The 23,241-nt window shown below is 46.2% G+C and overlaps 1 protein-coding gene across 2 annotated transcripts in view; it reads left to right on the top strand.

Moving 5' to 3' along the window:
- The window catches only part of PRP4K (pre-mRNA processing factor kinase PRP4K), a 390,098-nt gene that overhangs the window by 343,643 nt on the left and 23,214 nt on the right, over positions 1 to 23,241 (top strand). The window lies entirely within an intron of this gene.

Below are 23,241 nucleotides of genomic sequence, written 5' to 3'. Positions count from 1 at the left end.
TCTAATGCAAGAGGTGCTAGTTTTGCTCTCTAGACGCCATCGAGAGGGTTATGAACTTGTAAATAGGGGTGCCTTGTTAGTCTCGCTATTTTCTCATGCTGAAGGAGGATGGAGGCCTTTGACCTCTTTTAGATCTTTGCCCTCTGAAAGCCTTCCTACTGAACAATAATTCAGAATGTTCACACTGACCTAGATTCTGTCTTATCTGGACTGGATGGGATCCTTGGACCTGCAGGATTTGTATTTTCAAATAACTGTCCAGCATATGTTACCTACATTTCAGGGTATCGGAGGAGCTTTTTCAGTTTGTTGTGCTGCCTATCAGCCTCCCTAGTGCCCCTTGGATGTTCATGTAAATGATTGCTGTGGTCACCATTTATCGTCTGAGGTTGGGGATACCTGTTTTCTCCGATCTCGATGGGTGACTGTTGAAGATAAGCTCAGTACAGTTAGTAGCAGACCACCTCCAGACAACGGTGATCCTTCTTGCATCATTTGGGTTCTCGATCAATGAGCTGAAGTCACATCCGATTCCTTTATAGAGGCTGTCATTATTGAGGCAGTCCTTTATGCTTTACAATTCATGACCTTCCCTCTGTTGGAGTCCAGGACTTTCACGCTATGAGTCCTATATTTCAGCATTGGTGCTGAAAGTCAATGACCGCAGAGCCCTTTTACCCTTCTGAACCCTGCTTGTCGAATTTTCCAAGTGGGAAACGTGGGCCTGTGATGGAATTTGATGTCCTAATGGGCCAAGCACCAAGCAAATCTCAGAGATTCCATCCAGGTTTAGAAGGAGGCTACACACAGTCTGCAATGGATGGGTCATTGCTGGGTCGGGAAGGCCTACTGGCAGAGGTGGAGATCAAAAGATTCTGGCCTTTGGCATAAACCCAGATCCATATCAGTCATTTGGCGTTGCTGATGGTTTGTCTGGCGCTGAAGGTCTTCTTGCTGCTCATGAAGGGGAGGCAGCGCAAGTTCTCACGAACAACACCACTGCCATGTGGTACTGCAACCAGTAGGGCAGACTCTAATCTTGGCACCAGTGGCAAGAGGTGATGTTCCTTTGCAGTTGGCCGGAGCATCAGGGCATCTCCCTGATCATGAACCACCTGTCAGGATCTTTAAACTTCTGGATGGATGAGGTCAGCGGCAGTGCCTGCCAGATCACAAATGGAGTCTGCTTCTTTAGGTAGGATAGGAATTTTTCAGACACTAGGGAGAGCCCTGGATAGATCTTATCACCATTATTAGAAAGACGCAGTGTTTAAACCTTTACCTGTTTGAGATCACTCTCCTTAGGAAATGCATTTTAGATGGAGTGGTTCTTGGGCACTCCTATACACCTTCCCTCCTCTGCCTCAGCTGTAAAGGTCAACAAGCCCTGTGCCCTTGTCATCTTAGTAGTTGGGCTAGAAGAAACTTCTAAACTGAACTATTGTGCATGAGCATCTGCCCCCTGTAGGAAAGTGCCCCTTTTTGCATGGTTGCCCCCACTTTTTGCCAAACTGTTGATGTATTTTGACTGAGTGTACCCCTGGGTTCCTGGCAACCAGGTACCCAGTGCCTATGTTCTTTCCCTAAACTGTACTGTTGCAAAACCCAATTGGCAACTCTCTGGCCACATGTAAGTCCTTTGTAGAAGGTACCATAGGTACCAAGAGCACTGTGACCAAGGAAGGCCTCTAAGGGCTACAATACGTATTGTGCCACCCTTAGAGGCTCTTTACCTTTACACACACACACACACACTGCCATTGCAGGCTGCGTGTGTTGGTGCAGAACAAAGTTTAGAGTCTGCATGGCACACAGGGATATGTGTGCAAGGCCTACAACCCACTGCCCTGGCATAGGTAAGCATCCCTCTACCTGGGTGCACTATACCAGTGGTGAGAGTACAGGTGCATGAGCCCTGTACCCCTACATGTAGCTAAGTCAATTCTTGGACATTACAAGAGCAGTAATGCCATAAAGAGTATATGGTGCCGGAAGTTTGTCATCATAAACTCCACAGCACCATAATGGCTTTACTGGAAACTGTGAAGTTTGGTATCAAACTTCACAGCACGCATTAAACCCACACTGATGCCAATGTGGGATTTAATGAAAAATGCACTCAAAGGGTATCTTAGAGATGCCCCCTGAAAAATGACCAAGCTCTAGTGTCCTGGCAATGTGGCTGCTCGCCAGCTGCCACTACCAGATATCTTTCTAGACCCCTGGGTGGAGAGCCTTCCGCTCTCTGGGTCCTGTAACAATGCACATCCTGGCACGAGGTGCCAAGCCTCCTCCCCAGGATGGGCAGGGTCCACGAAGGGGATGCTTCAAAGGCTTGCCATCTTTGTGAGCTACCCCGGCCATTTGCTGCTCCCAGCAACTGGCCCCTACCAGTTCTGACCCCCACTTTGGGCGGGAGAATCAGCGGGTAAATCAAGCTAGGAGGAGAGGTGTGCCCACCTTTGCCAACCCCGTCCCTCAGGTGGGGGAGACAAGGTGAAGCACAACTCTCAGTCCCAGCATTCTTGTAGATGGGGGACCCAGCCAACCAGAGTGAGGCTTATGACCCCCTCCCACTGGAGGGTGGCATAATAGGGTGTGTACCCACCCCAAGGAAGGGACTCATTGGTCCCAACCTGTAACGCACCATAATCTAGTATTTAGGGGCAACCCCGAACCGTACCTCCGCAGACGAGAAGAAGTACAGAAGAAGCTGTGCTGAACTAAGAAGAGGAGGACGCCCACTGACTTGGTCCCAGCATTACCTGCCTGTCCCAACCTGCTCCACAGAAACCCCGGCGTGTTCTGCAGCTAGCAGCCCCCAAGAACCCGGAGGGCCTGCCCTACCTTCCAAAACCAAGACTTTGTCTCCTGTGAGCACCAGATCTGCTCACCCACAGACTCTGGCTCCGGCCAAATCCACGAGTCTGCTTCACTCTGCACCTGACGCCCATGGCCCAAGTTCGAGTGGCCCAACAACACAAGGAGATCACCCCGGCGATCTTGACCTGAGATCTGGTGATTTGATCTGCCTCGTATCTCCAATCGACGCCTGCAGCCCCTTTCTGGAGGATCCCCCGAACGCAACCGGAGCCTGTAACAGCCTTGGGTGACCCAACCAATGGTGTCCCAGCATCCCCATTTACCTCTCCAACTGGTATTGGCCTCCAAATGATCTTCATCCTAAAGCCTGCAGTGTTTGTTGCAACCAGAGAATCTCCATTGAAATCAACAGGACGCCAAACCAGCACCCTGCACCCGACCCCCCTGTGCCGCTGTGGGTGCACTGTGTGTGCTAAACCCGATCCCCCATTGCCCTGAGCCTAACACCGGGAACTTTGCTCCCATAACTTTGTGGCCTGCTTGTCAGCAGCCACCAACCGGAGGCCCCGATCCCCCATTGAATAACATTGGGCCTCAGCACTCTGCACCCGGCCGCCCTAGTGCACCTGAGGGTGCTTGGAGTGTGCATCCTCGACCCTTGGTGTTCTAACCCCAGAAACCCAACTCCCACAAACAAGTACTTAGCTATAAACCGATAACTTAATTTCCTCCCATAGGATTGCTTTGACTGCTTTTCTAAGTATGGAGTTGGTTTGTATGAAACCTTGCAAAACTGCATATGTGTAAAAATTTAGTTACTTACCTTTTGTCTAGGAAATGTCTCAGTGTGATATCTAGGCATATCACACTGATTAGCAAAAGTAACTTAAAAAGTAATCCAAGAAGTAAAATTCACAGTAATCTATAAAGTAACTGAAAATTACCTATAAATCAATCACCTGCATTTGAACCTGCATTCAACTGTAATTCACTGCATAAACCTTGCAAAGTATTATTTCACTTACCTGTACCAAAACTGGCATGGTTCTAGAAATAAAATACAACTAAACCATATTTTTTTACACAAACAAAATTGTTCAGTCTTTGAGTATGTGAAATCATTTCTTGCATGCATTTGTACAATTAATGCTTAACCCTACCCTCTGATAAAGCCTTACTGCACGCCCATGCTACCACAAATGGAGAGTAAGGTATTATCTACTTTTACCTCTGCCTACCTTTGGGGACCCACTGGACTCTGTGCACACTATACCTCACTTTGGTATAGTATATACAAAGCCAGCTTCCTAAATTAGCGGATCAGCAGTGGGGTCTACAACTTTGCATTTGTTGGACTGACTTGGTGAACACATGATCACACAACAGAACTCTTAAATTGTCTTTAGAATTCTGAATTATTTGAATTGACAAATTTTGCAAATTATTAAGTCTTGTTAGGGCCTTGGTTAAGTCCCTTTAGAATTTTAGAAAAATAAAAACTCACTTTAGTTAGGGGTAAGAGGGGTTGGAAGTTTTGTTAGAATGTCTCTAACAAGAACCCAGCTATTAGTGAAAATACCAATGACATATAAAATGTGGTTGAGGAGCTAGAACTTACCCCTTATCTCCACTTCGAATTCAGGGAGTTACGGTCTCTATATAAACTTAAAAACATTAACATGGGGTTCCAACCCTCCAAACAAAAGCTCCAGGAGCTGTTGGTAGGGTATGCTAAGGGCCATCCATCTGAGCAAGGACTCAACTCGCAGCACCTAATCCCACATAGGTGGATCAGGTACTTCTGAGACCATTGTGGACATCCTCTTAGTGATGTTGACAGGGCGAATAGAGCTAGAGACCAGACTCCTGGATCTGGAAAAAGAAACAGCAGAGATGGGCTTAGCTCCCATCAATGGTGGCAGCAATATACTTAATAGGGACAGAGAACAATCTTATGATCCCAAAACCCCCAAAGGGATTATCCCGAAATTTGAGTAAAGTGACAATATCACCAAATGGTTTACAGCTTTTGAGAGAGCTTGTGAAATGAGAAAAGTGAGAAAGTCTCACTGGGGGGCACTTCTTTTGGAAAAGTTCACTGGTAACTGCGGGGGGGGGCAGACTCTGATTGAGGGCTTTGGGCTCACAACGGAGGAATATAGAATTAGATACAGGGGGGCTCACAAAACCAAACCCCAATCCTGAATTGACTTTATTGACTACTCAGTTAAGACACTAGGTGGATGGTTAACTGGAAATAATGTGCATGCTTTTAATGGACTTAGCAATCTTTTTGTGAAAGAACATATTTTGAGTAATTGTACTAATGAAAGGTAGATCAGCATTTGGTAGACCTAGGTCTAATTTCTCCCCAAGATTTGTGAAAGAAGGCAGACCACTGGGTCAAGACTAGGATAACAAGAATAGCCAATGGGGGTGACCAAAAGAAGGGGGTTATCAAACATCCCAGAGTAAAGGGGTGAGAACCCCAAAGACAAAAAGGCAGCGTCTTCTAAAGGGCCCCAAAAACCTATGCAGCGGGAGTTGGGTCCCAACACTCTTCCCAGTCCAGGGGTAGGTACAAAGGGAAGAACTTTGATCCCCTAAAGGCCAGGAGTTTCAACTGTAAGAAGTTGGGACACTTAACTGTAGGGGATACTTGCCCTAGCAAGACGCCCCCTAGTCCTCCTCCAGTTACTACTGGTGTAGTCAGTCTCCAGAAGGGATCAACAGTTTGCCAAGAGCAAATCAGGGTTCACACTGAAGCAGTTCTAGTTGCTGAGGGTGAAGTTGAGTTTGCCACTTTAGCTGTGCGGCCACCCAACTAAAAGAAGTATTTGCAATATCCCTGGATAATTGGGACTAGAATAGAAGCCCTAAGGAATTCAAGTGCCATTGTCACTATGGGGAGAGACGCACTGGTTTCCCCAGAGCAATACCTGATAGGGAAATCTTAGCCAGCCACCAACGCTGACAGTGTTACTATTAACCATGCCATGGCTATGGTGACATTAGAGGGGGAGTTACTGACTTGAAACAGGTAGTGGTCTCTCCAAAGCTTCCAACTGCCTGTCTGCTTGGAAATGACCTGGTGACCACAGCATGGGCTATAGTAGAATTGAAACCCCATGCAGCAATGCTGGACATCCCTGAGATTGTGTGCATCAGGACTAGAGCACAGAGTCGAAAGCAGGGTGAAAAAGAAGTGGTGGAGCCTGAAAGAAAGGTCCAACCTACCAAGAGGAAAGGTAGGAAGACTGGGAAACCAGCTTCTTAACAGACAAAAAATCAGGACCCCCTCTCCTCCTGGAGAGGACTTGGAAGCCCCAGAAGGGACTGAGCCCATAGAACTTACCCTTACCAGGATGAGCTCTTAGGCCTAGGGGGGCCCAGTAGGTAAAAGATGTGCCTTGGACAGTAGACCTGTCCAACTCTTGAAAGCCTGAGGCAGCAAGCTAGTGCACAGGAAAAGGGATATGTCAGTGGTACCCACAGTGCCTATTGGGAGGAGGGACTACTGTACACTGAGACCAGGAACCCCAGCCCTGGTGCCACTAGGAGAGTGGTAGTGCCTCAAATGTACAGGGAGTTTTGCAGAGTGAATCTTTCTGGATTCACTAAGCTGTGCATTATTGCGCGGTCTTGTGGTTGGGTCCGGAATCGTAGTCTTTTCTTTGTGTTTTTTTTTTTCGTAGCCCAGGTGGGCGTAGACGTCCCACCCTTTGGTGTATTTCCGGTGGCGTCGGCACGCTTCCTGTGGAAGCACCCACTCTTGGGCGCCATCTTCAGATTCTTTTTTCCGCGGTTGGGTCTGGATCGTTCCCGAGAGGGCTCCAGACATTTTTGGAGAAAAAGAAGAAAAGACGCAGTTTTTGGACGAAAAACATTGGAGAAGACTTCAGGAGACTAAATCATCGAGAAGATCGACGAAAGAGGGAAGAAAGTTCCAGAACTTAGATTTTCTATCGAAGAATGCGAGCGCAGGGGGCCCCCTGAACGCAAGAGATGTACAAGACTCCTTTCAAGTTCTGCGCGAATTGCCACCACAAGTACGCACAGAAGGACCAGCACCCGGTTTGCAACCTCTGCCTACCAGTAGACCACGAGAGCAGCGACTGCTACGCCTGCTCCGTATTTACGCCGAAAACTCTTCGAGGCCGAGCGAGACAAAGAGTAGCTAACGCCACGATGCAGGGCAAGGGCCAGCCTCCATCCCTTAGAGACCTGGGCCTATCTTCAGACGAAGAAGACAACAACGCCGCCGACGAAGACAACAACGCCGCCGACGAAGACAACGGCTACACGGTCGTAGAGACCGATATTACAAAGACTCCAAAGAAGGTAGGAGACTCGACAGCCCCTAAAGCCTCGAGAGACCAGGAGTCTAGAAAGATCGAGGGAAAATCCTCGAAAGCGCCGGCGCCGAAAGCTTCGGCGCCCGCACCTAAACCCAGGCCCAGCGGATCCTCTGAGAAGGAGTCCCCGGCGCAGAGAGCTGAAGATCAGCTAAAGCCGTCGAAAAACGTCTCCGAAAAGGAACGTCCGACGCCGAGGGAGAAGGACCCGAAAAAGGCTCCAACGCCGAAGATAAGCTCGGCGCCGAAACCTTCGACGCCGAAAATTGGTTCGGCTCAAAATTTACCGCCGAAGTGATCGGCCGACCCATTAGACGCAGATCTGGCTGCCGAAATGTAGAAGAAGAAGAGGCGTCTCGAACCCAAAATGGAAAACATCCTGCAACGAAAGAAGGATTTCGACGCCAGGATGAAAGACTACATAATCCCGACGAAACCCAAGCCACAGGTGCATGAGGTGGTCGAGGAGGAAGAGGATGAAGTCAAGGAACAGTCGGGAATGTCGAAACATTTGACGAATCGGACGAAGACGAGGCCTTCGACTACTATGAGGAGGACGACGACCGGAGGACGCTCCTGGGTTCGGCCACCTCGGAAAGTCAGGAGATCGGCTGGCAAGATGTCGACACAGAGAGTCCAGAAGAAAGCGTCGACACTTATCCTTCGAGGCCTTCGCCGCCAGATGACATTGGCGTGTACAACACGGTCATCAGGAATGCAGTGGCTGTCTTCAAGGTGAAACTCAACGAAGAGCAGCAGAAAGCTGACTTTCTTCTCGAAAATGAAAAACAAGGAGGGGTTTGGCCCAGTAGGGAAGAGGGTAGGTAGGGCCCATTAATAGCAAAAGAAGAAAATTTACCTATGCCTCTATGTACATAGTTGCAACATTTAATGTAATTAAAGAGTAAACCACACTGTTAGTCAACTCAGACAAATGATTTATGTCAGTTATTTATCAAAACTCATAAATGATTCATACATTTGTGGCAAGAGAAAAACACATAGTCAACTTGACATTGAACACACAAAAAGAGATTTTTGCAAGGGATAAAGCGAAACAAACAATATATGAACAAAAATTGCGTGGATTATCGTGAACAAATCAACAACAAGTGCAAATACATTGTACACAGTGAGTAAATAGTGTCAAAACAACGAACAACAGTTTGTCAAAAGTTATATTGAATTCAGAAAAAGCTGCAGGGGTACGTCTTATTCAATGCTTGCCCCATTGCCTGTAACACTATGGATTATAAATGCTATATTGTGTACAGGACAAAAAAATTATAGAACCCAACATGAATTTGGACCAGCCCAGAGTTTTGGGCAAAACAATAATGATAAATGCCAACGCGTTTCGAATGCCGATGTATGGTTCATCGGATTCTCATCAGGGCGTGGATTGAATCCATTTGAAACTGTTGGGGAAGAAAGACAAGGGAATCAATTAAAAACTAGGATTTTGACTTGAAGAAGCTTATCCCATGTGAATGCTTCAACTGTTGTGACATACCTTATGCGACCAAAATGTTTAGGTCGATTGGGTCTTTATTTGTGGAGACAGTTATCCTAAGCCGTGGAAGTCAACCTGTAATTTTAGTGACATTGGCATGATCAGTAATTGTACCATGATGCACAGGCAGGCACTGGTGTGTGCATGCGTATGAGAAATTATTACCTCTATGCAAGGAGCAGCCGCTCCGAGGTTGAGGCTGAGAAGGCGCCGAAAATAATTCAATGATTTCCCTTTGAATATGATCTGCAAACACAAAGGGATTGTGTGTTTAGCGAGGGGAATAGAGTCTCGTGACATGTAGAGTTTGATCACAAAAATTCTCTTACTTGTGTCCTTGAGCAAAAAAACGAGCTCTTCGTCGAGTTCTGTAAAGGAACGGAAAAGAGCGGGGAGCTGATCAATGCCCTATGTTTGACTTTCCCAGTAACAGTAAAAAATGAAATAACATTGCACCGGTTGGCGTCTTACCGTGAACTTGGACCCTCAGAGCATCGGGTCACCCGTCTGTTAGGACGGAATCGTCTCTTATGAGAAATTAATTCTGAAAAAAGGACGGAAAACCGAGCGCGTTAGTGCCACGGTCATGCTAAAAAAAGCGCGTGTATGTGCGCTGGTGGCCCGAAAAGGGTCTTACCTGGATTGTTTGGAAACCGTGTCTTGTATTTGGGTTCTGGGAGGACACAACAGTTCGCCGCTGCGGGTAAATTGGACTAAGTTAGAAAAGTTTGTCACATGATGTCGGGAACCAATCGGCTCCGGGAGCCCTCTAGCTAAGGATTGTGGGACATGTAGTTCTACAGAAAAAAGTTAAATTCTAGTGACTTCGCTAAGGACGTTAAGTCCATTATTAACAGTGTTGAATTTCATAATGAGGTAGGCCTCCTTACGTAATAATGCTGCCTCAATGTCCTGTATGTACTGTCGGGGGTCCGCCCATGCAAGGACCGTCCATTTGAAATCAAGTTCCCCATGGTCATGGCTCATGAAATGTTCGACCATGGGTGCTGAGCATACCTTTTTCTTTATTCGGGATCGGTGTTGTGTAATGCGTGAATTGATAGGTTGACAGGTTTTGCCTATGTACACTTTGTCACAGGGACAAACCACGGCGTAGATAACATTTTTTGTGCGACAATTGGTGAAACTATCATGTTTCCAAGTGACCCCGTCATGGTCAAATGTATTACCTTCCAAGGTAGAGGAACACGAAATGCAATTGCCACACTTGTGGTGCCCGCTTATAGGTTTTAGTTTCCATTGTGAAAGTAAATCACTTTTGGGTTTCGGAATATAGCTGTCTGCTCGAATCAGTTGTTGACCAATGCTTTTGTTCTTGCGCATGGCAAAAATGGGCTTTTGTAATGGACTTGGTAAATCTTCCAACAAATGCCAATTGTTTAAAATGATGCGTTTGAACTGATTCGTGTGTGCTCCATAAGTTGTGACACACACCAACTCAGCCTGTTCATTTTTGACCTTTTTCGTCAGGAGGTTTTCCCTGGCAGTGCATCTGGCTCGTTTTTTTGAATGGTTAAGGAGTTTTTTAGGATAGCCCCTTTTGGCCATTTCTGCGCAAAAGTTTGTGGCATGTTGATCAAAATCCGATATCTCAGTGCAGTTTCTTCTTATTCGTAACAGTTGCCCAAAAGGGAGGTTTTCTTTCAGGCACTGTGGGTGAGAGCTTTTAAAGTGAAGAATGGTGTTTCTGTCAGTGAGTTTTTTGTGTAGGGTCGTGGTTAGAGTGTTTTCGCGGACCCCTACTGTGATGTCCAAAAAAGTCATTTTGCTTGTGCTGGATTCAATAGAGAAGCTGATGTCTCTGTGCCTGGAGTTGAGCCAAATGTAGGACTGGTGTAGTTCCGTCTGGCTCTTTTTGTGTGTTCAATGTCAAGTTGACTATGTGTTTTTCTCTTGCCACAAATGTATGAATCATTTATGAGTTTTGATAAATAACTGACATAAATCATTTGTCTGAGTTGACTAACAGTGTGGTTTACTCTTTAATTACATTAAATGTTGCAACTATGTACATAGAGGCATAGGTAAATTTTCTTCTTTTGCTATTAATGGGCCCTACCTACCCTCTTCCCTACTGGGCCAAACCCCTCCTTGTTTTTCATTATTAGTGCGGGTATTTACCCGAGTGGGTAGGGGCTGACGTTGACCGTCATCCTTATCAACAACTGATTCACTCCAGTGCGGGGGACAAGTCTCCTGCATAGCATGGCAGAGAAAGACACGCTGTCCTTTACGGAGAGCCACATTGCGAGTCTCATTGAATCATCCCCTTTTTCCAACATTACATTGAGTACCTCAGCCAAACAACAAAATGAGGCAGACAAATTGACCCGTCTCCAAAAGAAACACATCCGAACCGAACTACATGGCCACTTTTTACTTAAACACCTGAAAGCTGGGACTATTCCTTGGGGACTCCAGGTAAAGAACATCCCGGTGATTTTCACCGAGGACGCAGATTACAAAAAGGGATTTAGTCAGATCAATACCAAATGTAGTCGGGACCTCATGGTCCACACTATACAGACAGCCCAACGCATCTGCAGCCAAGAAGAAAAAGAAATAGAGGAGCTAATCAAGGCCATATCTGACAACCAAACGGTGACTGAAGCTAAGAATCTTTTAGATAAGATTGAAAAAGAAATACAACTCTTTAAGGACAACACACTTAACGCCAAAGTAGCCCAATTTGAAAGGGACTCGAAATCCTTCAAATTGGAACAAGTCTATCCATTCTTGAAGGAAGATTTTTACACGTCAGGTGAATCAAGAGGAGCGTTAACATCATTCCAAGGCAGATCTAGGAACAGATTCCTCACTTTCTCAGACACAACATCGTCTGACTCGTCATCTGAGTCTCGACAAGATAATCCAAAAAGACGAGGGGCTGCTGCATCAACTCCTTTTTTAGGCAGAGGCGGACAGTCACGGGTCCGTTTCAAACAGCCATGGGAGATGCGCACGCGCAACAAAACTTACAAGAGCTAGAGAAATCAGCCATAGTTAATCTTTCAGATAAGCAACTTACTCAGGATGAAACAACACTTCTATCCCTGGGCCTCAAGTTTGTCCCCAATAAAAGAACAGACTTCACCCAACTTAAATTAGAGGCATTAGACTTTTGCCGCAAGATTAGGTTGAAGGTGTTTTTCGCGGACTCAGAAGTGATGTCTAATTCAGAAACCACTGGGCTTAGGGTCAAATCCAGATTTACTCCGACCCAAAACATTCCAAAACAGGTCGTGGCCTTTGAACAAGCCGTTCTTTCCTCCCTCTCAAAACTTGAGAAACAAAAACATTTTGTCAATAAGAACATGTCAAAAGGTTTAACATCTGCTATTCAAAATCTTAAATCCGACACGTCCATTTTAATAAAGCAAGCAGACAAAGGTGGGGCAGTCGTGATTTGGCCCCGCACCATGTACTTAGAGGAAGGAACAGCGCATGTTAACAATCCAGACTGGTACAGACCACTCAAGGAGGATCCTGTTCATGCAATACAATGCAAAATTGCTAACATAACCAAGACAGGACTTGATGAGGGATTCCTAGGCCCTAAGGAATTTGAGTTCTTAAACAAAAAAACACCAAGGACACCTGTCCTGTATTTTTTACCAAAAATACACAAAAATGACAAAACACCGCCTGGCCGACCCATTGTGTCGGGGTGCGATTCCGCACTGGAACCGGTCTCAAAATACATTGACTTTTTTCTCAAACCCTTTCTACCGCAGGTTAAGTCGTATCTCAGAGATACAACGGATTTCATCAACAAGATAGAGGGACAATCATTTGATCAAACAACTCAGTTGATGGTGACACTAGATGTCACCTCACTATACACCCAAATCCCTCAGGACGAGGCATTGCAGGTCTTGGAAATATATCTTGAACAACGCGAAAGACCGCACCGGGTCCCCACCTCCTTCATTCTGTCATTGGCTGAAATCACACTACGCAGCAACTATTTCAAGTTTGAGAATGCGTTTTTTATCCAAGTAAAGGGCATCGCTATGGGCTGCCCATATGCACCTGAGATGGCGGTATTGTATATGGCACAATATGAACAAAGGTTCATATTCGAGAATAATCCATTTACTGGCCATATTACCCAATGGTTAAGATACATTGATGACGTCTGGCTCCTGTGGCAGGGGAGCCAGACGGAACTAGACCAGTTCTACAATTGGCTCAACTCCAGGCACAGAGACATCAGCTTCTCTATTGAATCCAGCACAAGCAAAATGACTTTTTTGGACATCACAGTAGGGGTCCGCGAAAACACTCTAACCACGACCCTACACAAAAAACTCACTGACAGAAACACCATTCTTCACTTTAAAAGCTCTCACCCACAGTGCCTGAAAGAAAACCTCCCTTTTGGGCAACTGTTACGAATAAGAAGAAACTGCACTGAGATATCGGATTTTGATCAACATGCCACAAACTTTTGCGCAGAAATGGCCAAAAGGGGCTATCCTAAAAAACTCCTTAACCATTCAAAAAAACGAGCCAGATGCACTGCCAGGGAAAACCTCCTGACGAAAAAGGTCAAAAATGAACAGGCTGAGTTGGTGTGTGTCACAACTTATGGAGCACACACGAATCAGTTCAAACGCATCATTTTAAACAATTGGCATTTGTTGGAAGATTTACCAAGTCCATTACAAAAGCCCATTTTTGCCATGCGCAAGAACAAAAGCATTGGTCAACAACTGATTCGAGCAGACAGCTATATTCCGAAACCCAAAAGTGATTTACTTTCACAATGGAAACTAAAACCTATAAGCGGGCACCACAAGTGTGGCAATTGCATTTCGTGTTCCTCTACCTTGGAAGGTAATACATTTGACCATGACGGGGTCACTTGGAAACATGATAGTTTCACCAATTGTCGCACAAAAAATGTTATCTACGCCGTGGTTTGTCCCTGTGACAAAGTGTACATAGGCAAAACCTGTCAACCTATCAATTCACGCATTACACAACACCGATCCCGAATAAAGAAAAAGGTATGCTCAGCACCCATGGTCGAACATTTCATGAGCCATGACCATGGGGAACTTGATTTCAAATGGACGGTCCTTGCATGGGCGGACCCCCGACAGTACATACAGGACATTGAGGCAGCATTATTACGTAAGGAGGCCTACCTCATTATGAAATTCAACACTGTTAATAATGGACTTAACGTCCTTAGCGAAGTCACTAGAATTTAACTTTTTTCTGTAGAACTACATGTCCCACAATCCTTAGCTAGAGGGCTCCCGGAGCCGATTGGTTCCCGACATCATGTGACAAACTTTTCTAACTTAGTCCAATTTACCCGCAGCGGCGAACTGTTGTGTCCTCCCAGAACCCAAATACAAGACACGGTTTCCAAACAATCCAGGTAAGACCCTTTTCGGGCCACCAGCGCACATACACGCGCTTTTTTTAGCATGACCGTGGCACTAACGCGCTCGGTTTTCCGTCCTTTTTTCAGAATTAATTTCTCATAAGAGACGATTCCGTCCTAACAGACGGGTGACCCGATGCTCTGAGGGTCCAAGTTCACGGTAAGACGCCAACCGGTGCAATGTTATTTCATTTTTTACTGTTACTGGGAAAGTCAAACATAGGGCATTGATCAGCTCCCCGCTCTTTTCCGTTCCTTTACAGAACTCGACGAAGAGCTCGTTTTTTTGCTCAAGGACACAAGTAAGAGAATTTTTGTGATCAAACTCTACATGTCACGAGACTCTATTCCCCTCGCTAAACACACAATCCCTTTGTGTTTGCAGATCATATTCAAAGGGAAATCATTGAATTATTTTCGGCGCCTTCTCAGCCTCAACCTCGGAGCGGCTGCTCCTTGCATAGAGGTAATAATTTCTCATACGCATGCACACACCAGTGCCTGCCTGTGCATCATGGTACAATTACTGATCATGCCAATGTCACTAAAATTACAGGTTGACTTCCACGGCTTAGGATAACTGTCTCCACAAATAAAGACCCAATCGACCTAAACATTTTGGTCGCATAAGGTATGTCACAACAGTTGAAGCATTCACATGGGATAAGCTTCTTCAAGTCAAAATCCTAGTTTTTAATTGATTCCCTTGTCTTTCTTCCCCAACAGTTTCAAATGGATTCAATCCACGCCCTGATGAGAATCCGATGAACCATACATCGGCATTCGAAACGCGTTGGCATTTATCATTATTGTTTTGCCCAAAACTCTGGGCTGGTCCAAATTCATGTTGGGTTCTATAATTTTTTTGTCCTGTACACAATATAGCATTTATAATCCATAGTGTTACAGGCAATGGGGCAAGCATTGAATAAGACGTACCCCTGCAGCTTTTTCTGAATTCAATATAACTTTTGACAAACTGTTGTTCGTTGTTTTGACACTATTTACTCACTGTGTACAATGTATTTGCACTTGTTGTTGATTTGTTCACGATAATCCACGCAATTTTTGTTCATATATTGTTTGTTTCGCTTTATCCCTTGCAAAAATCTTTTTGTGTGTTCAATGTCAAGTTGACTATGTGTTTTTCTCTTGCCACAAATGTATGAATCATTTATGAGTTTTGATAAATAACTGACATAAATCATTTGTCTGAGTTGACTAACAGTGTGGTTTACTCTTTAATTACATTAAATGTTGCAACTATGTACATAGAGGCATAGGTAAATTTTCTTCTTTTGACTTTCTTCTCGAGACATTGTTCCCCACACAGACCAAGAGCCAGTACCTGCCAATGCTAGAAAGTGTCATGGCACAAGGGAAAGAAGCCTTCAGGGAGCCGGCTACATGCAAGGCAGTCACCCCAAGGACTGAAAAGAAGTACAAACATTCTTCCAAGGACCCCGCCTATATCCAGGGCACGGTGTCAGCAGACTCAATCATTGCTGCCACAGCAATAAGAGGGCTAATATGTCTACTACCTCAGGACCTCCTCCAGACAAGGAGAGCAAGAGGATGGACTTGGTTGGGAGAAGAATTGAGAGGAATGCTGCGATGCACTGGCGAATGGCCAATTCCAACGCACTACTAAACAGACATCAGTACCAAATCATGGAGGAACTGGGCAAGTTGATGAAAAATATGCCTCAGGAATTCAGAGAGAGAGCTGAAAACCTAGTCGAAGAAGGGAAGAATGTGGCAAACTCTTGCATCAAGACAGCTCTGGACGGAGCGGACACCTCCAGTAGGCTCATGATGATGGGCATCACAAAAAGAAGACAAGCCTGGCTCAGGGTGTCAGGCTTCAAGCCAGAAGTACAACACAGCATACTAAACACCCTGTTCAACGGACAGACCTTGTTCGGGGCCCCAGTAGACGAAAAGCTCAGCCAACTAAAAAAGGACAATGAAACAGCAAGGTCCATGGGGGCATTGCAGTTCAGAGGGTCCAAAAGGGGCACCCCATCACGAAGGCCCAACGGCAGGGGTGGGAACCAGCCAGGAACATCGCACCAGGCGTTCCAACAATCCCACCAGGCGGAGAACCAAACACAGCAAGGCCAACAAAAGCAGTCCTGGCAATACCAGCAGAGGGGCCAGCCCTTTCGCGGGAGAGGCAATGGACGGGGCCAGAATAGGAGGGGAGGTCAGCAACCCCCCACCAAGTGACTTGGTCAGCCAACGTGTGCCCACCCAAATAAGAACTCCCAGGGTGAGGCACGAGGACAGCATGCAGGGGTCAGGTGCACTAAGTACCTGCGGCCATGTGAGACCAGTGGGAGGAAGTCTAAAACATTACTTCCAGGAGTGGAAGAAAATAACTTCAGACAAATGGGTTCTAAACATCATGCAGTTCGGATACTACATAGAGCTGGAAAAGACACCAACAAGCAGAAAGCCAAAGAGAAGGCAACTAGCAAAGAAAGAGCTGCAGCTACTCCAAAAGGAAGTGGGAGAGCTCCTGCAAAAACAAGCCATAGAACCAGTACCTTACAGAGAAAGGAACAGAGGAGTGTATTCTACGTACTTCCTGGTGCCAAAGGTAGACGAAACAATGAGACCCATCCTGGACCTAAGGTTCTTAAACAAATTCATAAGAACGCAAAAGTTCAAAATGACATCCCTGCAAGAGGTGCTCCCTCAATTGCAAAAATGGAGACTTCATGGTCACCATAGACCTAAAGGATGCCTACCTACACATACCGATGAACAGAAGTCACAAACATCTGCTCAGATTCGCCATAGGGGAACACCACTATCAGTTCACAACCCCAGCGTTCGGTCTAAAGTCGGCGCCAAGGGTCTTCACAAAGTGCCTAGCAACAGTCGCAGCACACCTAAGAAGGGAGGGGATACACGTATAACCTTACCTGGGCGACTGGCTGATAAAAGCAAGGTCATACCAGATATGCAAGGAGCATGCACAGAGAGTGACAAGAACACTGATGGACCTGGGATTCTCCATACACTGGGGGAAATCCTCAATGGAACCAGAACAAATAAAGATCTTCCTGGGAGCTCAGATCGACACCGTACAGAGCAAGGTGTTCCCAAGCGAGAAGAGGTCAGTTGCACTGGTGAAGGAGATGAAGCTCTACCAGAGGGGGCAAGCTCGGACAGTGAGAACAGCGAGCAAGATCATGGGCATGATGGCATCATGCATTCACCTAGTGCCAAATGTGCGGCTGCACATGAGACCCTTGCAGGAGTGGTTACAAGGGCAATGGTCACAAGCAACAGGGCGTTGGGAGGATCTAGTGGTTGTAACGCACGCAGTGCAGAAAGAAATGGCATGGTGGAACATGGAGAACCTGACAAGGGGGAAGCCTCTAACGCCGTCAACGGTGACCATCACCACAGATGCATCCCAGAAGGGATGGGGAGCTCACATGGAGAAACTGTCTGTGGACACCAGCAGATGCGATAAAGCACATCAACTTCCTGAAGTTGAAGACAGTTTTCCTTGCTATAAAAGCCTTTCAGACAAAACTGTACAACCAGAGGGTGTTGATCCAGACAGACAACACTACAGCGATGTTCTACATCAACAAGCAGGGTGGAACACAATCGGCCACGCTTTCGAAGCTGGCACAGGAGATATGGACTTGGGCCATCCCTCTCAACATAGACCGGCTAGCCATTCATCTGCCAGGAAAGGACAACGTAGAAGCAGATTGGCTCAGCAGACAGACATCGGCAACCCACGAATGGGAGCTCAATGCACAGTAGACAAAAAGGCTGTTCGACAGGTGGGGGACACCATCGGTGGACCTATTTGCAACACGCCAAAATGCAAAATGCCGAAGCTTCGCATCCAGGCGGCCGGGGAAGGATCCCTGGGGAATGCCCTATGGATAGACTGGTCGAGGACATTTGCTTACGGTTTTCTCCCAATACCGCTGATGCACAAGGTTTTCAGCAAGAGCAGAGCGAGCAACATGACACTGATACTGGTCGCACCACAGTGGGCCAGGCAGACATGGTATTCACAGATCATGTAGATGGCACAGAGCGCACTCCACAGATTCGGAAGGAGAATGGACCTGATCACCATGCAAAACGGGCAGGTGCTACACCCAGAGCCATAGAGCCTGAGCCTGGTAGCGTGGCTCCTGAGGACATAGAATTTGCACATCTGAAACTACCAGAGAGCACCCTGAGGGTACTTCGGGAGGCTCGGAGGCCCAGCACGCGAAAGTGCTATGCATCAAAATGGAAGAGATTCACTCTATGGTGCAGGAGAGAGAAGCTACACAATAAGATGCAAAAGGACTCAACGGTGCTTAGGTAACTCACGCACCTACTAGACAAGAAACTAAGCTCATCCTCCTTGAGAGTTCACTTAGCAGCGATAGTCGCTTACACAAGAGGGGAGACGTGTAAGAGTTTCTTCACCTCACAAGTGGTTAAAAGATTCCTAGAAGGAGCAAAGAGGATTGCACCTCCAAAGAGGGTGCCACCACCTGCATGGAACCTTAACCTGGTGCTAACAGAACTGATGAAACATCCTTTCGAACCAATTCACAAAGCATCCCTAGAGAGGCTAACAATAAAATCAGCTTTCCTGGTAGCAATCACCTCGCTGCGTAGGGTAAGCGAACTTCAGGCGTTAACATTACAGGAACCCTACATCCAAATTCACAATGATAGGGTGGTAATAAGAACAGACCCACACTTCATGCCGAAGGTGGTGTCAGGGTTCCACATGAATCAAACTATACAAATACCAAGTTTCTTCCAGAAACCGACAACAAGCGCTGAACGAGCTCTTCACACCCTAGACGCCAGAAGGGCTGTTATGCACTACATTGAAAGGACAAAGGATCACAGGAAAACAAAGCAATTCTTTGTTTCCTTCGCAAAGAGCTTCATGGGAAAGCCAGTAACTAAAGGAACAATTGTGAGATGGATCGCACAGACGATACAATTCTGCCACAAACAGGCAGGGGAAGAACTGGCAGGGGAGACACGGCCCCATTCTACCAGGAAAAAGGGAGCTACAATAGCTTTCCTGGCCAACACACCCATTCAGGACATATGCCTGGCGGCAACATGGGCTTCAGTGCACACGTTCACGAAGCACTACTGCGTGGATATACAGATGAACAAGGAAGCACAAGTCGGACAAAAGGTGCTTCAACACATATTCAATAACCAACGCTCATCTTCCACCCAGCCGCCACAAAAATGAGAAACCGCTACAAAGTCTATGCACAGCATAGTGAATCCAGAAAGATTCACGCTGCAAAACGAATAGTTTCTTACCTGTCGGTGTAGTTTTGCAGCTTGAAGATCTTTCTGGATTCACTAGCGAACCCACCCAACTCCGCCAGAAAGATGAGGCTGGAGAGGAAGGGGGTTTAAAAACATGGACAACTAATTGAACAAACAAACCTTGAAGGTTAAAGCGGTGAATGACTTACTAGAACATTGCCATTACTTCGGTAACAGAACGAACACGAGAAAAAAGAATCCGAAGATGGCGCCCAAGAGTGGGTGCTTCCACAGGAAGCGTGCCGACGTCACCGGAAATACACCAAAGGGTGGGACGTCGACACCCACCTGGGCTACAAAAAAACCAAAAAAAAACAAAGAAAAGACTACGATTCCGGACCCAACCACAAGACCGCGGAATAATGCACAGCATAGTGAATCCAGAAAGATCTTCAAGCTGCAAAACTACACAGACAGGTAAGAAACTATTCGTTCTTACACACTTAGGCTCATGACATCCTTCTAGTTGGGCATCTTGGCCAAGCCAAAACATGGGAAAGGCTAATCAGCCACTTTTACTGGCACCAGATGTCCCAGAATGTAGAGGAGTTTGTCAGCTCCTGTGTCACCTGTCAAGTCGGTGGACACCCAAACGTCCCCTAATCCCACTACCAGTGGTTGGGGTTCCCTTTGAAAGGGTAGGTGTGGACATAGTGGGTCCACTTGTACCTCCCTCAGCATCAGGAAATAAATTCATACTGGTAGTTGTTGATCATGCCACCAGGTATCCTGAAGCAATTCCCCTTAGGACTACTACAGCTCCTGCAGTAGCCAAGGCCCTCATTTGTGTCTTCACCAGGGTAGGGTTTCTTAAGGAGGTGGTTTCAGACCGAGGGTCAAACTTCATGTCTGCATACCTAAAACATGTGGAAAGAGTGTGGAATGCAGTACAAGGTTACTGCATCCTATTACCCACAAACCAATGGTCTTGTTGAACGATTCAACAAGACATTGAAGGGTATGATTATGGGGCTCCCTGAAAAACTCAAAAGGAGACAAGGTGTCCTCTTGCTATGCTTGCTTTTCGCCTACAGAGAGGTGACTCCGAAGGGAGTAGGGTTTTCCCCTTAGAACTTCTGTTTGGCCACTCTGTCCTGTTAAAGAGGGTTGGGAGAAACCTCTCCAAGAACCCAAAAAGGGTTTTAAGGACTATGTACTAGGCCGAAGGTATAGAATGGCAGAGTACATGGAAAAGGATTCCAAAAATCTTGAGGCCAGCCATGAGCTCCAGAAGCACTGGTATGACCAAAAAGCTGCACTGGTGGAATTCCAAATAGGGCAAAGGGTGTGATTTTTGGCCCTTACCCCATCTTAGAAAAGAAAAGTGAGGTCACCTACTTAGTAGACCTGGGCACAAGCAGGACCCCCAAAAGGCTGATCCATGTGAACCGCCTGAAACTTTTTCATGACAGGGCCTGACATCACCATGCTGATGGTGACTAATGAGGATCAGGCGACAAAGAGTGAGCCTCTCCCTGACCCTCTCTCTTACAGCCGCAAAGATGGGTCAGTGGTTGTCGTTGTCTATTCAGACACCCTCAGTGCCCAGATCAGGCTGACTGCAAGCAAGTCTTGCAGCAGTATGCTAAGCTCTTTTCCTTAACCCCTGGTCAGACAAACTGGTGTACCCATGATCTGGACTTTGGGGACAGAGTACCTGTCATGAACAAAATCTATCGACAGTCTGATGCTGTGTGAGAAAGTGTGCTCTTTCTGCATGGCTGACCCAACTTTTTGCTGAATTGCTGATGTGCTTTGACTGAGTGTGCCCTGGGCTCCTGCTAATCAGGTACCCAGGGCCAATGCTATTTCCCTAAAATTGTTCTGCACCAAGACACGCAGCCTGCAAAGGCAGTGTATGTGTCAGGGTCCAGGACTCCTAAGGGTAGCACAATAAGTGCTGCAACCCTTTGAGGCCTTCACTGGTCACAGTGCCCTGGGTACCTGTGGTGCCATTTACTAGGGGCTGACATGTGGCCAGAGATGCCAATTGGGTTTCGGCTTCGATGCAATTTTAGGAAAGGAACATAGGCCCTGGGTACCTGATTAGCAGGGGCCCTGGGCACACTCAGTCAAAGAACATCAGCAATTTAGCAAAAAGAGGAGGCATGCCATGCAAGAAAGAACGGTACAAAAGGGGGTGGTGATGGACAGAGCATCTGAATCGATCAAACACTCACACCCAGTCAAAAGATCTGGGTTTGATCCATCACAGTTCTTTAGCCCACTCTGCCACCCCAGTTCAGACATGGCTATATGCAAATCAGTCTGACCCTGTGCCTCATGGGAACAGTCCAGCCCGAACTGCCAAGCCATGTCTTCCCTGGACCGGAAACAAGCTTCCGAGGAGCGTTTTACGGCATTCCAGCCGTCTTCAGCCCGGCTTGCTTGAATCCAGTGGCAAAGTGAGCAATGGACTCACGTCTGAGCATACCCTGTCACACTTATGACGGCCAAAAGCGGTACAAAAGGGGGTGGTGATGGACGGAGCATCTGAATCAATCAAACACTCACACCCAGTCAAAAGATCCATCACTGTTCTTTATCCCACTCTGCCACCCCAGTTCAGACATGGCTATATGCAAATCAGTCTGACCCTGTGCCTCATGGGAACAGTCCAGCCCGAACTGCCAAGCAAGAAAGAGGGCACTTTCTCACAATTGAGCCTCAGCACTCGGCACCCGGCCGCCCTAGTACCGCTGAGGGTGTAACGAGAGTGCAGGAACCCTTGTTCTAACCCCGGAAGTTCAACTCCAAAGACCGATTACTTACCTGGTAACCGTTAACTTCATTTTTCTCCATAGGAATCCATTGACTGTTTTCCTCTGAAAAATGTTCTAAGTGTGGTGTTGATTTCTATGAAACCTGAAAAATAACTATTGTGCAAAACTGAAGTTACTTACCTTTTCTCTTGGAAATATACCAGTGTGCTATCTAGGCATATCACACTGAGTAGAAAAAGTGATCTCAAACGTAACATAAAAGTAACTTACCTGTAATCTTCATTGTAAAGTTGATGCAAAGTATATGTACAACATTTCATAGTATTGCATTACCAGTAATTCAAACTGTAACCATTTCAAAGTACATTTACAATTGCATTTTAAACTGTATATTTACTGCAAAGTATTTATCAACTTACCTGTGCCAGGCTTACTTGGTTCTAGAAAATAAAATAACTAAAAGAATATTTTTATACAAAAACAATTGGTCTGAAGTTCAGTCTTTGAGTGTGTGTATTCATTTGCTGACTGGGTGTGTACAGCAAATGCTTACCACTGTCCTCTGATAATGCCTTACTGCTCGACCACACTACCACAATTAGAGAATGAGGTGCTATCTAACTTTACCTCTGTCTACCTTTGGGGATCCACTGGACTCTGTGCACACTATACCTTGGTGTAGTATATAAAGAGCCAGCTTCCTAGATTGCTGGCAGCGGTGGGATATACAACTTTGCATTTGTTGGACTACTTGGTTACCACCTGATCACACAACAAAACTCCTAAATTGTCTTTAGAATTCTGATGTTTTCAAATTGGCATTTTTGCAACATTACTAAAAGTCTTGTTAGTGCCTTGGTTAAGACCCTGTAGAATTTTAGAAAAATAAAAAGTCACTGGAGTTAGGGTTAGAAGGTTCGTTAACAATGTCTCAAAAGAATAACCCAGCTGTTAGTAAAAAATAACCGCAATGACATAGAGGACTTGGTTGAGGAGCTCGACCTCACCCCTTACCTGCACTTGTCTTTTAAGGAGTTAAGGTTCCAATGTAAACTCAATAACATAGACATGGGT

The sequence above is a fragment of the Lissotriton vulgaris genome, chromosome 4_1 (genome assembly GCF_964263255.1).
Source record: "Lissotriton vulgaris chromosome 4_1, aLisVul1.2, whole genome shotgun sequence".
In the NCBI taxonomy this organism is placed as follows: Eukaryota; Metazoa; Chordata; class Amphibia; order Caudata; family Salamandridae; genus Lissotriton; species Lissotriton vulgaris.
This window is presented reverse-complemented; position numbering and strand designations above follow the sequence as displayed.